Consider the following 16,709-nt stretch of genomic DNA (forward strand, 5'->3'; position numbering starts at 1 on the left):
CTGCGCAGATAGATCCATTTCGAAGGGTGCTAAGCCTTCATCATCAGTACGCTTTAGGCATGCTGCGCTAACCATTTAGCTATACAGCGGTGGTTTGTTTGACTGCAGCTCGATTCGAACCTTGAATGATTTATCAATAGGCCGATAAAAACAAAAAAAAATTGTTAATAAACCATGAGCACTTGGGAATGTCAAACAAAGTAATTGACAATAAACAAAAATCCAGCATTACCAGTGATTTGCACCAGATGGCGCAACACTGAATAAATATAATTGGTAAAAAGGAATAGAAGTAGCAAATTTGCCAGTCAAACAAACCACCGCTGTATAGCTAAATGGTTAGCGCAGCATGCCTAAAGCGTACTGACAAAGAGGATAGATAATAAGAGACACCAGATGACAATGTCGGGCAGAATTGCAATTTCCCAATGTACCTATTTCATGGGCTCGGCCATTCCGTCTCTTCCTATTTTTCGTAATTTCTTGTCTCATATTTTTTGTTTCGCCTGACGAAAATTAAGTAGAGAATAAGTCAAAATGAGTGACATTTAGACATTGAGTTATTTTCTGCATTTGAGCTTTTTGAAGTTTTGTTAACTTTGTCCAAATGCTTACAAAATGCGATTTCATGCAAAATAGCATGTTAATATTTTTTTACAAATTACTAAAATATTTATGCACAATTTATGTTCAATATTTATGCAATATTGAAAATTTTAACTTAAATAAATAAATTATACCATATTACAATTTACTTAATCAAGGGGAGGTGTTGCATTTGCCGACGGCAAACCATATTATTGGTCACTAAAATTGACATACATTGCATAAAGTACATATGTATGTATGTACTTATAATAAATAAAAATGTAATTATTTTATTCGCAACAATACGAATTAAGCGTTTTCATTGGGATTTGGGGGTGGTTGCATGGCTGCATTTAAATATATGTACATATGGACATGTGTCAGCTGCCATTGAACATATACATATATCTATTTATAATATTTATAAATACAAATTTACGTATACGAATGGCGAATACAATCGAATACGAAGGGCTGGCAAAGTTGTCGGGTGTCAAAAGTGCTGCCCTTTTACAGCTTTCAGAAAACGGGAGACAAAAAAGGGAATTAAATAATTGCTACAATTAACTAAATTCTAGCTGCTTTTAGCAATAAGGCTATTTAATTCATCCATACTATTCTGGAAAGACTGTTCGCAACCTTCTTTTGTATATTACATTATAAAATTAGCGCAAATATGCTCGTTAAAGAAAGAAAAATAGCAACAAATGCAAATTTTGACATCGACGTGTCAGTGCGAATTTGTGCCATAAGAGGGCAAACTAGAAATCTTCAACCGCAACAGCAACATTGCCGCATAAAATCATGGCAAGAATATAATAAGCGTATCCATATAAAAGATGAAAAATATGAAGCGGTGAACCCGCGAAATTATGCACTTTACATAAATATTAAAAAAAAAAAAATTTATTTTAATTTATTCGCATAATAGGGGGTAATTTATGTATTATTTTTTATACATCTTTGCTGTGCGATAGCTATGCTTCTTTGGGTGATACACCTTTTCCGAAATACTTACTTCCACACAGCCGTATGACCGTTTAATCATTATTGCTTTGCAAAAATCTTTAATTTTTAAAGATAACTTTGTTTTATATTAAAATACTTTACCTTTTTCCTTCGTTTTACATTTGGAAAGCTTTGTGTAGTAACACCGCACCTAAACCATACATTGCATTCACTTGGTAAAGTGAACATCTCAGCTAAACCTTGCTTGCATATTTCTAAATAAATATCTGAAATAAAGTAACTTAGCTTCATATGCGCGGTTTAGTGAAAGCCCCTAATATGAAGTCAAGTTGGAAATTATAAAAATCACAAAATTGGACTTTTGATGACTTTGTAAGAATGCTGTGTTGCAAAATTTCATCATGAAGTTTTTGGAAGTAAAGAAGAAGCATTTTTATGAATCAACATTCAAGAGGAAGCATCTTTATGAATGAAATGTTTGGACTTTTGCAAGAAGCTATGTTGCAACATTTCTTTCTTCCTCACGAATTTATTTCATTTGCAAATAAGTAAAAATGATACAGATTTTAGTGGTTGGTTGAAGGAATGTATGTATGTATGTTGCATGTTAGAAGAGGGGTTAGTGCGGTAGAGGTACATATGTATATTAAACGACATTTGTACAAATATGTGCAAATGTTTGTTGGTTTTGCCTTTGTTAACGATTTTGTAGTTTGGATATTTTTTGATAAGTCAATATGAGTTTAGTTAGGTGTATGTACATATGTAGGTATATGAATGTGTTTCCATTTGTAATTTAGGTTGCATTTTGCTAAACTTGAAGAAATTGTATACTTACTACAAAACTTATAGGTAACCATTGAATGAAAAGATTTTTTTTTATGTTTTGAATTTAATTATTATTTCGATAATAAAAATTTAACTTACATCTTAGCATAACGTATAATATATAAATTTGTAGCTGAATTACGAAATTGCCACCAAAAAGCGACAACTTCTCACACAACTTAACCTTTAAGAAAGGTATCATGATCATAAGAAAATGCTCAATAAACTTTTTCTTTTCTTCTATATGTATTTTCTCATTCTATTATTCATTTCCTTTGATGAAGGCTTAGCACCCTTCGAAATGGATCTATCTGCGCAGCTATGGCAGGTTGTCCGAAAAATTTTCTACTTACTATTCCAAAAACAAAATACAATTTTTCAAATTTAGAAAAATTAAAAAATAACAATAATTATCATTAGAAAAAAATTATTGTTCTGGCCTTGAGCTCGATTCGAACCTTGAATACTTTTTTCAGTCTAGCGGTTCCGCTGGAGCGATCCATGTCGGCACAGAAATTCTTCAATGAAAACCGCTTTGACCTGTTGATTTCACGCTTATAGATCCTCACCAGATCTCTGCATTCGTCCCAGCACTCCTCGCTTTCCGTAACTTTTTCCAGCTTAAAAATCTTTTTTACCTGCCCGCTAAGAAGACTCAGCTCCTTACTCCACCATGGATGCTTTGCTCTCCCCTTGAATCTTCTCAAAGGACAAGCTCTGTTGTATGCAGTTGTCAACGCCTTTGATAAGAAGTTATTGCACTCCTCCAACTCCTCTACGCTGGCAACCTCTTTAGGCTGCCCCAGCCTTCCTGATACATCTTTCTGAAATTTGTACCAGTCCGTTGCTCTAGGGTTTCTGAAGGTTTCCCCTTCTCTACCCTCTTTATGCTATGAACTGGTCTGAGAAGGATGGCCTGTCATGGTGTACCCTCCATTCATAGCCCGATATATCATGCTCAGAACTCAATGTGATATCAAGCACCATTGCTTAAAATTGGACCAACATATTTAGGGACGCTACCCCTGTTAGTCACTTGTAGACTACTCTGAAGTATTTCCTGGAGAAAGGAACGTTAAATATCTGCCTATAGTCGATCCTCATAAAATCCTTCTCCCTCAATTGCATATTAAATTGGGGTTAATGAAGAACTTTGTTAAGCCTCTCAACGAAGATGGACCAGACTTCAAATACTTGCGAAGTAAAATTTCACATTTAAGCGACGCCAAAATAAAAGAGCGAATTTTCGTCGGACCTCAAACTTGGGGGACAAAGAGAAATTAAGGACCAAAACATTGATTAGATTTTACATTTTTCTACAAATGTAACAGCAAATGGGCTGCAAATAAAAAAATAAATAAATGTAAGGCGCGATAACCTCCGAAGAAATTTTAGGCCGAGCGTTTCTTCCAACTTGTGTCGTGCTCCTTTTAATTTTCCTACAAATTGGCAGGACGAGACTTACTTGTTTTATGCCGACTCCGAACGGCATCTGCTAGGCAGAGGAGTTTTCACTGAGCAGCTTTTCATTGCAGAAATATACTCGGAGAGCTTCCAATCAATGTCAAGGGGCGACCCCGCTTGGAAAAACCTTCTTCTAATTGAAAAAACTTGTTTCTAAGGATCTTCGGTGTGGTAAGTGGGTCACGGTAGGATCACAGCACGGCGGCGGTCATGGGCTGAAATATGTCCCTAAAAATTCCCATTTTTCATTCTTATCTCGATTTTTTTTCCTTCTAACTTTAACTGTAGTTTAACCTCACACTGAAAAACCGGGCATAAGAACCAGACCCAGAGTAAATAGACCCTCCTACAGTACTGGGCAGCATTAAGAAGTGGTCCGCACTTAGCATCGGCAGTCTACTCCACAGACCGTGAGGGTGAGCATGAAGACGCTGACAAAAACACTGAGGAGTCGTCGCTACGGCAATCGGTATGAGCAACAAGCTACGAGCAGAATTTAAGGCTATCAGCCTGCTTTTAAGAAGCGAAGAGCATTCATTCTCAGGGTAATATAAATCCACTATGGAAGGCAGAGTTACCCTAAAAACGAGAAAGCAACAATTGCGAAGCTGTAAGTCAGAAAGGAAAGAAGCTAAGGGCAATTTGCCTTATTAGAGAGAGTATGAACGCCAAAGGATTTAGGTTTTGGTTCAGTGGGATTAAGTTCATAGCGTGCAATAATATCGCAACAATACAAGTCGGAGGATGCTCTGCTGTAGTATCAGAACTCGAATATACTCCTTTTAATTTTTCGTACAAATTGTTTTACGCCGACTCCAAACTTTTTCACTGATAAGCTTCTCATGGCAAAAATATGTACATTCGCACTCAAATAACGAGTTATGGAGTTGGGTAATTACCATTAATTAAGAGCTTGGCGGCCGACGTGGTTCGGGTTCACGACTCGGGCAAACCAACATCAAAAATTTAGAAACAAGTTTTTTCAAGTAAAATAAGGTTTTCTATGCGAAGTCGCCCCTCGGCAGTCATATGGCAAACACTCGGAGTTGTTGTTGTTGTAGCAGTGCTTCGCCCCATCGAATAGGTGTGACAAGGGGCGTAGAGACGGGGGGCGGGGGTTTGTCTACGGATCATTTGATTTTTTAGGTCATTACAATTCAAATATTTGATGTTTTATGTATATGTTAATAAATTTCTTTATAATTCTGCTACGTATTTAACAAAAGCATCTTTTCTGGAATTTTTCCTACTGACTTGAAATGTGCTGTAGTCATTCCCTTATTTAAAAAGGGTGACAAAAAATATATAAATAATTACCGACCAATTTCTTTACTCTCTTCCATCTCGAAAACTTTTGAAAAGCTTGTTAAACGTAGAATTCTTGAAATTCTTAACAACAAAAATTTTTTCAGCCCGATGCAATTTGGTTTCCGATGTGGACTTTCCAACGAAGATGCCCTCTTGAACTTTTGTTCCTTTATATATAGCGAGTTAGACAAAAACAAGTAAGGAAGGTTAAGTTCGGGTGTAACCGAACATTACATACTCAGTTGAGAGCTATGGTGACAACATAAGGGAAAATAACCATGTAGGAAAATGAACCGAGGGAAACCCTGGAATGTGTTTATATGACATGTGTATCAAATGAAAGGCACTAATGAGTATTTTATGAGGGAGTGGGCCATAGTTCTATAGGTGGACGCCATTTAGGGATATAGCCATAAAGGTGGATCAGCGTTGACTCTAGAATTTGTTTGTACGATATGGGCATCAAACGAATGGTGTTAATGAGTATTTTAAAAGGGAGTGGGCCTTAGTCCTATAGGTGGATGCCGTTTCGTGATATCGCCATAAAGGGGACCAGGGGTGACTCTAGAATGCGTTTGTACGATATGGGTATCAAATGAAAGGTGTTAATGAGTATTTTAAAAGGGAGTAATCCTTAGTTCCATAGGTGGACGCCGTTTCGAGATATTGCCACAAAGGTGGACCAGGGGTGACCCTAGAATTTGTTTGTACAATATGGGCATCAAACGAATGGTGTTAATGAGTATTTTTAAAGGGAGTGGGCCTTAGTCCTATAGGTGGATGCCGTTTCGAAATATCGCCATAAAGGTGGACCAGGGGTGACTTTAGAATGTGTTTGTACGATATGGGTATCAAATTAAAGGTATTAATGAGGGTTTTAAAAGGGAGTGGTGGTTGTTGTATAGGTGGTCGCATTTTCGAGATATCGCCATAAAGGTTGACCAGGGGTGACTCTAGAATGCGTTTGTACGATATGGGTATCAAATGAAAGGTGTTAATGAGTATTCTAAAAGGGAGTAATCATTAGTTCCATAGGTGGACGCCGTTTCGAGATATCGCCATAAAGGTGGACCAGGGGTGACCCTAGAATTTGTTTGTACAATATGGGTATCAAAAGAAAGGTGTTAATGAGTATCTTAAAAGGGAGTAATCCTTAGTTCCATAGGTGGACTCCGTTTCGAGATATCGCCATAAAGGTGGGCCAGGGGTGACTCCAGAATTCGTTTGTGCAATATGGGTATCAAACGAAAGAAGTTAATGAGTATTTTAAAAGGGAGTGGGCCTTAGTTCTATAGGTGGACGTCTTTTCGAGGTATCGCATTAAAGGTGGACCAGGGGTGACTAAACTTTGTTTGTACGATACGGGTATCAAATTAAAGGTATTAATGAGGGTCTTAAAAGGGAGTGGTGGTTGTTGTATAGGTGGTCGCATTTTCGAGATATCGCCATAAAGGTGGACCAGGGGTGACTCTAGAATGCGTTTGTACGATATGGGTATCAAATGAAAGGTGTTAATGAGTATTCTAAAAGGGAGTAATCCTAAGTTCCATAGGTGGACGCCGTTTCGAGATATCGCCATAAAGGTGGGCCAGGGGTGACTCCAGAATTCGTTTGTGCAATATGGGTATCAAACGAAAGAAGTTAATGAGTATTTTAAAAGGGAGTGGGCTTTCGTTCTATAGGTGTTCGCCTTTTCGAGATATCGCCATAAAGGTGGACCAGGGGTGACTTGGGAATATGTTTGTACGATATGGGTATCAAATTAAAGGTATTAATGAGAGTTTTAAAAGGGATTGGTGGTAGTTGTATATGTGTAGGCGTTTTCGAGATTTCAACCAAAATGTGGACCAGGGTGACCCAGAACATCATCTGTTGGATACCGCTAATTTATTTATATATGTAATATCTGCCAAGATTTTAAGGGTTTTTTATTTCGCCCTGCAGAACTTTTCATTTTCTTCTACTTAATATGGTAGGTGTTACAACCATTTTATAAAGTTTTTTCTAAAGTTATATTTCGCGTCAATAAAACAATCCAATTACCTTACCATGTTTCATCCCTTTTTTCGTATTTGGTATAGAATTATGGCATTTTTTTCATTTTTCGTAATTTTCGATATCGAAAAAGTGGGCGTGGTCATAGTCGGATTTCGTTCATTTTTCATACCAAGATAAAGCGAGTTCAAGTAATCACGTGAAATAAGTTCATTAAAGATATGTCGATTTTTGCTCAAGTTATCGTGTTAACGGCGCTATGAGAACAACACCTACCTTGGCACTGAATGTCATGCTGAATATACATCCAGTAGATATTGCGGGAAAGGCAGCCGCGGCCCGGTCGTTGGTCAGGCTTCGTGATATTGGTTATATGCTTTCTGATTTCGGACACTCTAGCCTTCTTACTAGTTTCGACTTTATCCCGGACAGGACGGACTATTGCATGCCGGTGGCCGCTCCCTATACAACCTTCACCCCAGTCATTCCCCCGAGGGAGGAGTGGAGTAGAGGAATTATCTGGGGCATGGGACCGGTTAACTTGTTCACGGATGGGTCGAAGTTGGACGGAAAGGTTGGCGGGGGGGTCTTTTGTCAAGAGCTAAATGTAAGCCGCAAGTTTAAGTTGGCTGATCACTGCAGTGTATTCCAAGCGGAAGTTGCTGCGATTAAGGATGCGGTGGATGAAATGCTATCCAGCGCTACTACGGTTAGGGAATTTAACATCTACTCTGATAGCGAAGCGGCTATAAAGGCCTTGAGCTCAACTACAGTGCGATCGAGGGTGGTCTGGGAGTGCCTGACCACACTTGCGATTGCATCGAATTATTTTACAATTAAGATTATCTGGGTCCCGGGCCATAGTGATATTCCGGGTAACTGTCAAGCGGATCTCTTAGCCCGAATCGGTACAACTGAACCGGATGAAGATGGCTGTAGGGATTTCGGGATTCCGCTAGCCACCTGTGGATTGCTCTTCCATAGCTGGGCCTCGAGTCAGCTCAGCAAACGTTGGGCGGACACTACGTCTTGTAGGATATCAAGATCTTTCTGGCCGAAAGTGGATGGCAGGAGGTCTGCTGAAATAATTGGGTTCACTAAGGCTCACCTATCAATGGTCATTGGGGCTTTGACAGGGCACTGTCCCATGGGTATCCATGCGGTACGTCTCAATATATTGGAAACCCCATCCTGCTGCAGCTGTATGGAGGATGATGAGGTGGAATCACCAAATCACTTTATGCTTGACTGCCCAGCTTTTGCCAGAACTAGGCGAAAGTATTTCGGTCGTGACTCACTTGGATCTCCCGAGGAGCTATCCAAGGTTGAGATCGGGATCATTCGGAACTTTATCGTTGCTACCCAACGATTCTCTAAGTAGTTATATCTACGTCACCGTTAGTTTAGTTTATTATATGTGGTATCACAACGGTCCGTCATGTTGTCCAAGTGAGCTTCCTCTATCAGGGAAGCTACCACCCAACCTAACCTAACCTATCGTGTTAACGGCCATGCGGAAGGACAGACGAACGACTGTGTATAAAAACTGGGCGTGGCATCAACCGATTTCGCCCATTTTCACAGAAAGCAGTTAACGTCATAAAATCTATGCACCCACCAAATTTCAAAAGGATTGGTTAATTTTTGTTCGACTTATGGCGTTAAAAGTATCCTAGACAAATTAAATGAAAAAGGGCGGAGCCACGCCCATTTTGAAATTTTCTTTTATTTTTGTATTTTGTTGCACCATATCATTACTGGAGTTGAATGTTGACATAATTTACTTATATACTGTAAAGATATAAAATTTTTTGTTAAAATTTTACTTAAAAAAAAATTTTTTTTTAAAAGTGGGCGTGGTCCTTCTCAGATTTTGCTAATTTTTATTAAGCGTACATATAGTAATAGGAGTAACGTTCCTGCCAAATTTCATCATGATATCTTCAACGACTGCCAAATTACAGCTTGCAAAATTTTAAATTATCTTCTTTTAAAAGTGGGAGGTGCCACGCCCATTGTCCAAAATTTTACTAATTTTCTATTCTGCGTCATAAGTTCAACCCATCTACCAAGTTTCGTCGCTTTATCTGTCTTTTGTAATGAATTATCGCACTTTTTCGGTTTTTCGAAATTTTCGATATCGAAAAAGTGGGCGTGGTTATAGTCCGATATCATTCATTTTAAATAGCGATCTGAGATGAGTGCTCAGAAACCTACATACCAAATTTCATCAAGATACCTCAAAATTTACTCAAGTTATCGTGTTAACGGACGGACGGACGGACGGACATGGCTCAATCAAATTTTTTTTCGATCCTGATTATTTTGATATATGGAAGTCTATATCTATCTCGATTCCTTTATATATGTACAACCAACCGTTACCCAATCAAACTTAATATACTCTGTGAGCGCTGCTCAACTGAGTATAAAAAGAACTGTGCTGGCCTATTCGTAGATATCACGAAAGCATTTGATATGGTAGATCACCAAATCTTGTTAAATAAATTACATTGCGTGGGCTTTCGTGGCTTTATGTATAACTGGTTGAAATCTTACTTATCAGGAAGAGCGCAAAAAGTTAAGGTTGGCAGTTGTTTCAGTGATTCTGTTACTATTAACCTGGGAGTACCCCAAGGTTCTGTCTTAGGTCCGACATTGTTCTTAGTTTATTTGAATTCCTTATTTTCCTTGCCCTTTTTTGGGAAGGTTACCGCGTTTGCAGATGACCTTGCTATAGCCTATAGTTCAACGAACTATCTAGATTTGGTAGCAGGTGTCAACTATGATGTTCATCTGTTGAGAGTGTGGTTTGCTACACATAAAATGATTGTTAGCAGGAAAACACAGATGATGTATTTCGATTTACATTCAAAAACCTCTCCCGATATTGATATTATATTCCACGCCACTGACTGCGAACATTTTGCTCTAAACAATTTGTTGTGCTCTGGAATGTGGTATAATTCTGGAACAACTTGTAGCGACAAGTGTTTTCCAATTGAAAGAGTTAAAGTCTTCCAATATCTGGGAATTTATGTGGACCAATCCTTAAGTTGGTCAACACATATTTCTCGCCTGAAGTCCTACATGCGATCCACAGTTCGCTATTTTTATAGTCTGAGGAAGATATGTTCAAACGCAACGCTTAGAACAATCTACTACGTGTTGGTACACTCAAGGCTTCAATATGGCATATGCTGTTGGGGGGTGCTTCTCACAATAATATCCAGCAACTTCTTATTACTCAAAAATTTTTCATAAGGAAGATATGCAACGTTAACCGTTTTCACCACAGGATGGACTTATTCAGGGAAATGAAAATTCTTCCGGTAAAACACATGTACTATTATAAAACGTTAAAAATATTTTTTATTCGCTGTGGGTATTTACACAGCCTCGTCTCTGATAATTATAACTTAAGGCAAAACTCACTGGGACTTGTTGTTGTTCCCACTTCTCGTACTACTCATTTTAATAACTTCTTTACTATCGTTTCTTGTAAAGTCTTCAATAAGATACCTGCGACTATGCGTGCCATTAGGAATTTGCGAGAATTTTTAAAAAATGTTAAATCATTTTTATTAGAGCTGTCACACGACGAGATCAAAACTTTGCTGAACCCTGTCACTTAGTGAACTGAAACCAAAATTGTTATTTTAAATGCTTTATTTTTTTCATTATTTAACTCATTGAACTTATGGATTATCTTTACCTTCAACTCACACATATCGTACATGTTCATTAATCTTAATTTGTGACGGCATTCAATACTAAAATTGCATACTATTTTACTGAATGCCTTAACTTTCTTTCATTTTTTAATAATTTTTTAAGTTAAGTTCCTATTGTATACATATATGTAAAAAACTTATTGAAAGAATGAATAAATCTAATCGAAAAAAAATTTACTTTGTTGGTGATATTATATTTTTTATATGTATGTACGAAGTGAACACTTATATATTGTGACGAATATTAGCAACACTAAGGGACACTATCATCTCTAAGCCGATGCTAAGCAGTGACTTGCATGCACATACCCAAATTAATCATTATATCTACACATATATACGTACACGCAGCGGAGAAGAGACGCACAAACACATGCACATATCTTATCTGAGATGCTCCCAAAAGTAGGCAATGATAATTGTGCTAGTATCACTCACACATACACCTAGTAAATTCTAGAAATGGAAGCGCCTAGAAGTATCCGAACAAGAAATCACAGAGTATAAAAGGCAGCAACAGTAGAGTCACGAGAATCAGTTTTGTTTAAGCACGCTATTGGTTGCGAAGTATAAGTGTTATTGTGAAGTACTTTAATAAAGGCCATTTTTGCATTATTCAATATTGTAGTTATTTATTCAACAGTTTAGCGATTCGAACGTTAGCAGAGGATTGGGAATAAGCGGAATTTCAGTAAATTCGTTACAATATTTTAATCATATTCTGTTTCATAATAATTCTGCAATTTATTAAATATACAAATGTACATGTCAACTTTTACTATAATTTCATAAAGAAGTTTCCTTGTAAATTTGCCTAACGACCATCTTCATACATATCAGAGAACAGCAAAAATCGAACACAACTAAGTTCGGCAACATGATCGTGTTCAATGATCCAACTCGCTTAAACGAACATAATCGACATTGATTTAAAATCAACCAACTTATTGCATGCGTGAATATAATCAATTCAGGCGTTGGCTCGTTTGCCTCAACAGCGATTACATTCATCGGAATGAAAAGGCAAATATTTTTAACATTTAAAGAATGTTAAATTTACAGCATTTTTTTGAAGAACACATTTCCTATTTTGAAATATAATGCAAATTTTATATTATTTTCCATGTGGAAAACACATTATTCTAATGTAATATCTACATTTTTTTGCATGTCAAAGACGCATTTCAAAAATGTAAAATTCAAATTATTAGATAAATGAAAAATAATGTGTTTTTCACATTTTAAAATTTAAAAAACACATTAGTGTTTTTTCCGTGTAGATATGACTTTTTTAAATTCAATTTTTTTCTTTTTGATCATTTTCTTTCTTTTGAATTCTATATATGTACCTATACGTTAGATCTCTTGCACAGGTTCAAAAAGCATGAATTCTACTTATTCCTGAAGGAGGTACTTCGGTTTTTTTTTATCAATTTATCTTTGATTAATATTACAGGAATGCGATTCTGTGGCTTTTCCTAATGTTCACATGTTGTTGAAAATCTTGTGTACGCTTCCAGTAACAATGGCAACGAACGAGAGATCTTTTTCAACTCTTAGGCTGATTAAAAACTATTTGAGAAACACGATAAGTGAAAATCGATTGAATGGCTGTGCATCACTAAGCATCCACCGTGATCAAATTGTTACCATTGATGAAGTTTTAGATGAAATGGCAAAGAAACGCCGACGCATGCGCTTAAGTTTTTAATGTAACCTTTTTCATATCATATTCTAAATACACGTACTTTAATGTTAAAGCTAAAGACGGCACTTTTTATTTATTTAACTGAAAAAAAAAAAACTCATGTATCTCGTCCCACGGAGAAGGATCAGTATCAGTTCAATGTATGGCCGCACAAACATATTGCTTCACAAATTTTGTGGAATATAAAGCGAAGCAACAATTTCAGATATTTTTAACTTACAGCGTGTTAACAGTTGTAAGTTAAGCCGGCCTTACTCTCATCAATCAAAAGATATGAGTGGATAGTCATGACGAGTGTAGCAATTTGAAGCACGACCTTCCGGTTTTTGCCCGTTTTCCGCCCGTAACCTGCGCGATTTAATGCACTACCCTCAACTCTGGATTAGGTTAGGGATTTGGAATGCTTATGGTTGTTTAAAACAAAAATATGTTTGCCCTCCCCCATTCCATTTGGCATTATGCTTGGTAGTATTAGCAATACATACTAGTAGATTATTATATTATGCACATGGGATATTCCTTTCTACTCCCCTTTCACTATCAACAGAAACTCCTATCCACCTACAATGTACACATTTTTCTTCTTCGCGATATGCACCGTTGTTCGAGTGTGTTTCCTTGCAATGTTGTCCTTATTAAATAAGTAACACCGCGCAACAGGTTTGACCGCAGTTGCCATCGTATCGCCTTCGTGTGCACTTTTGAACAAAAATGCTTGAGACCACAGTTCGAGTCATTATTAGTTTAACAGTTTGAATATTAGTACTTTAGGTGTGACCCAAATAAAAAGTGTTACGCAAGGGCTGATCGGTAAAAATATTATTCTTTTAATAGCAATAATATAAAACCGATAAAGATTATATTAAATCAATAATAATACAAAAATTTTAAGTTGTGTAATTATGTACTAAATTTTAAGTGATATAAATTTACGTTTAAAACAAATTTTTAATTCTGTTATAAGTTTAAACAAAACTTTAATTAGGAAAGGACTCAAATACAAATTAACTATGAGATATTATCTCAATAAATATATTTTGAGCTACATGATACTTCGAATATCACCACGTAGTTTTATGTGCCTCGACTCGGATTACTAACGAGGACACTTAATCAAATATTTTATATTCGCCTCTAATCTATCAATTTATTAATACTAAATTTTTTTCTTCAAATATGCATATCCGATCAATATTGAGTGAAATAATTTAAATAGGGTGAATTTTCAGTTTTGTGCATTTGGCATAAAAATTGTATCAAGTAGGAAATGTAACTAAAATTTTTCATAATCAATTTCAGTGGCAGAAGTAAAATTTGTGGCAAACAATTGATTCACCCATGGTATAAATATTACCAGGTAAAACCATTTACTCTTCTTGGCGGCCATAATGGTTTTTTGAAAAAAACATTTTAAAATCACTCTCTTAAACTTTGTGGAAATACCACACCAAAGTAAAAACAAAAAAAATTGTTGGTTTGACATTTTCATTTTTTTTTAATACCAAAAAAATAAAATGCTTATGAAATAAGTGAAAAAATATTTCGAAAAGTTTTGAAATCGGTTTTTATGTATATGGCAAAAAAATGAGTTACCAATATAATGGACTAAATAAATTTCTAAAGAGAAAAATAAACTCCAAAAAGAAAAAAAACATAGGCATTTCAAAGTGGGATTTTTCAAAATTTGCCCCTACGACCCAAAAGGGTGACATCAGAATTCGTTTTAAAGGTATGGTTCCTTCGGCAAAGTTTCTTATTTTGATCCCTAGAATATAATTTTCATAGAGCAATGGGCGATTTTTTGCCTCCCCACAAATCAATCCGGACTAATATATATACTATATATACCACCATATATATACTATATATACCACCGATCTTTATGATTTCTTCAGACAACAATATATGCTATATACGTAAGCATTCGTTGAAATTTGAAGCCTCTAGCTCTTAAAATAGGGCAGTAATTACGAAAAGTTTCTTATCTGAACAATCGGTTGTGGGGGATATATACTATATATATACGACCGATCTCATCAATTTTTTCAGGCTACAATATGTGCAATATACGAAATTATATGGTGAAGTTTGAAGCTTCGATCTGTTAAATTGAGTAAGATATGACAAAAATCCTCTTTTTCTGAAAAATCGGTTGGATGAAGGATATATGCTATAGTGGTCCGATCCGGCCGGTTCCGACAAATGTCTAATCGGACACCCAAATACACCCGCTCACCAAATTTTATCAAGATATCTCAAAAATTGAGGGCAAAGCAACATCAAAATTTTAGAAATAAGGTTTTTCAATTAGAAGGTAATTTTTCTAAGCGGGGTCGCCCCTCGGCAGTGCTTGAAAAGCGCTCCGGGTGTGTTTCTGCCATGAAAAGCTCTCAGTGAAAATCTCATCTGCCTTGCAGATGCCGTTCGGAGTCGGTATAAAACACGTAGGTCCCGTCCGGCCAATTTGTAGGGAAAATCAAGAGGAGCACGACGCAAATTGGAAGAGAAGCTCGGCCTTAGGTCTCTTCGGAGGTTATCGCGCCTTAAATTTAATTTTTTTATTTATTTACCTTATTTTGAATAATATATGAAAAATAAATGCATGACAATCGCATTCAAAAATGATTCAAAAATCTCAACCAAAACCGATTGAAATATGATCAGAAAATGACTGTGAAAAGCAATCAAATATTACTCTAAAACTATTAAAGCTCAATTTTACAATGATATCAAGTATGAATGAAAAGCGTTTCGAAATAGGAATCGTAAATGTTTATTCAAGAATAATCACATTTATGGTACATTTTTATCCCGACGTTATATTAATTTTCGAGTAAAAAATCCTTTTAAGTTTGAACATTTTTAGTCATCTTGGGGTATGATATTTAAATATTTTTTGATCAAAATTTTCAAAAAATGCTGGCTGGGTTGTAATATTTATACCATTGATTCACCCATGATAAAAACACCTACAAGATAAACCCGTTTCTGACATTACTAACTTTTACCGCAATGAAAAATTTTAAATTTCTCAATTGTACACATACATATCTATATTATTATTTCTTCATATGTATATGTAATACTCTAATATTGCTACTACAGCCTAGGTACACTCACAAACATCAGAGTGCCGATAAATTGTTGTTTAAATGTTTTTGTTTTTGTATTCAATAATCGAATATCCCTAAATTAAGATTTTTTCTTGTCACACTTATGCTGCTACAATCACAAAAATTTTGTAGGGTAGCTTGTTTTGATTTCGAATTCAAAACTCATTGCGAGCATTTTCTATTAGCAATATAGAATAATTACATATATGGGTTTATTTCTCAAACAAAAACAAATTTGAACATTTAACATTGTTTATTTGTAAATATTAAATTGCACAAAAACTTCAGTAAAAAATTATGGCCTACTAGAAGAGATAACGGATATACCTCGTAGGTGTTTTTATCATGGATTCAGCCGTTCCATCGTTATTTTTTAATATTATCTGAACGAACGAAACGTCACTTAAAAGGAAGGAAATTAATAACATTTTAAACAAAATTTTAATGAACAAAAATTTGTACTTAAATTTGTCGTTGTTGTTGTAGCGATAGGACACTTCCCGAAGGTCTTGGGGAGTGTTATCGATGTTGATGGTCCTTCGCCGGATGCAGATCCGGTACGTTCCGGTACCGAGCCCGACCATCTCGGGAACGATTTGTTATGACGACATACGACCTTCTAGGCCATACCGCCCTTCCACCCCCTAGATCCATGATGAATTCGGGGTCGTCAGAGCCTCGGTTGTTAGTGAAACAGGATTCGCCACGGATAGGTGAGGTTGACAATTGGGTTTGGAGAAGCTATTATATATTGCGCTGGCAACCTGAAAGGGTTGCGCTACACAACCCCTTGAATCTATTTGGTATTTTAGTCGCCTCTTACAACAAGCATACCAACCGCTGGTATATTCTGACCCCCTAACCTGCTGGGGGTCTTAAATTTCTTCAGGCACAACAATTTTTCAAATTAATCTAATTTTGCCTGCCAGAAATAGTATTAGATCGCATTTTCACATAAACATATAGGCAATTCACAAGGTCTCCTATTTTCCGGATGTGCTA

The sequence above is a fragment of the Eurosta solidaginis genome, chromosome 3, assembly GCF_040869045.1.
Source record: "Eurosta solidaginis isolate ZX-2024a chromosome 3, ASM4086904v1, whole genome shotgun sequence".
Taxonomy (NCBI): Eukaryota; Metazoa; Arthropoda; class Insecta; order Diptera; family Tephritidae; genus Eurosta; species Eurosta solidaginis.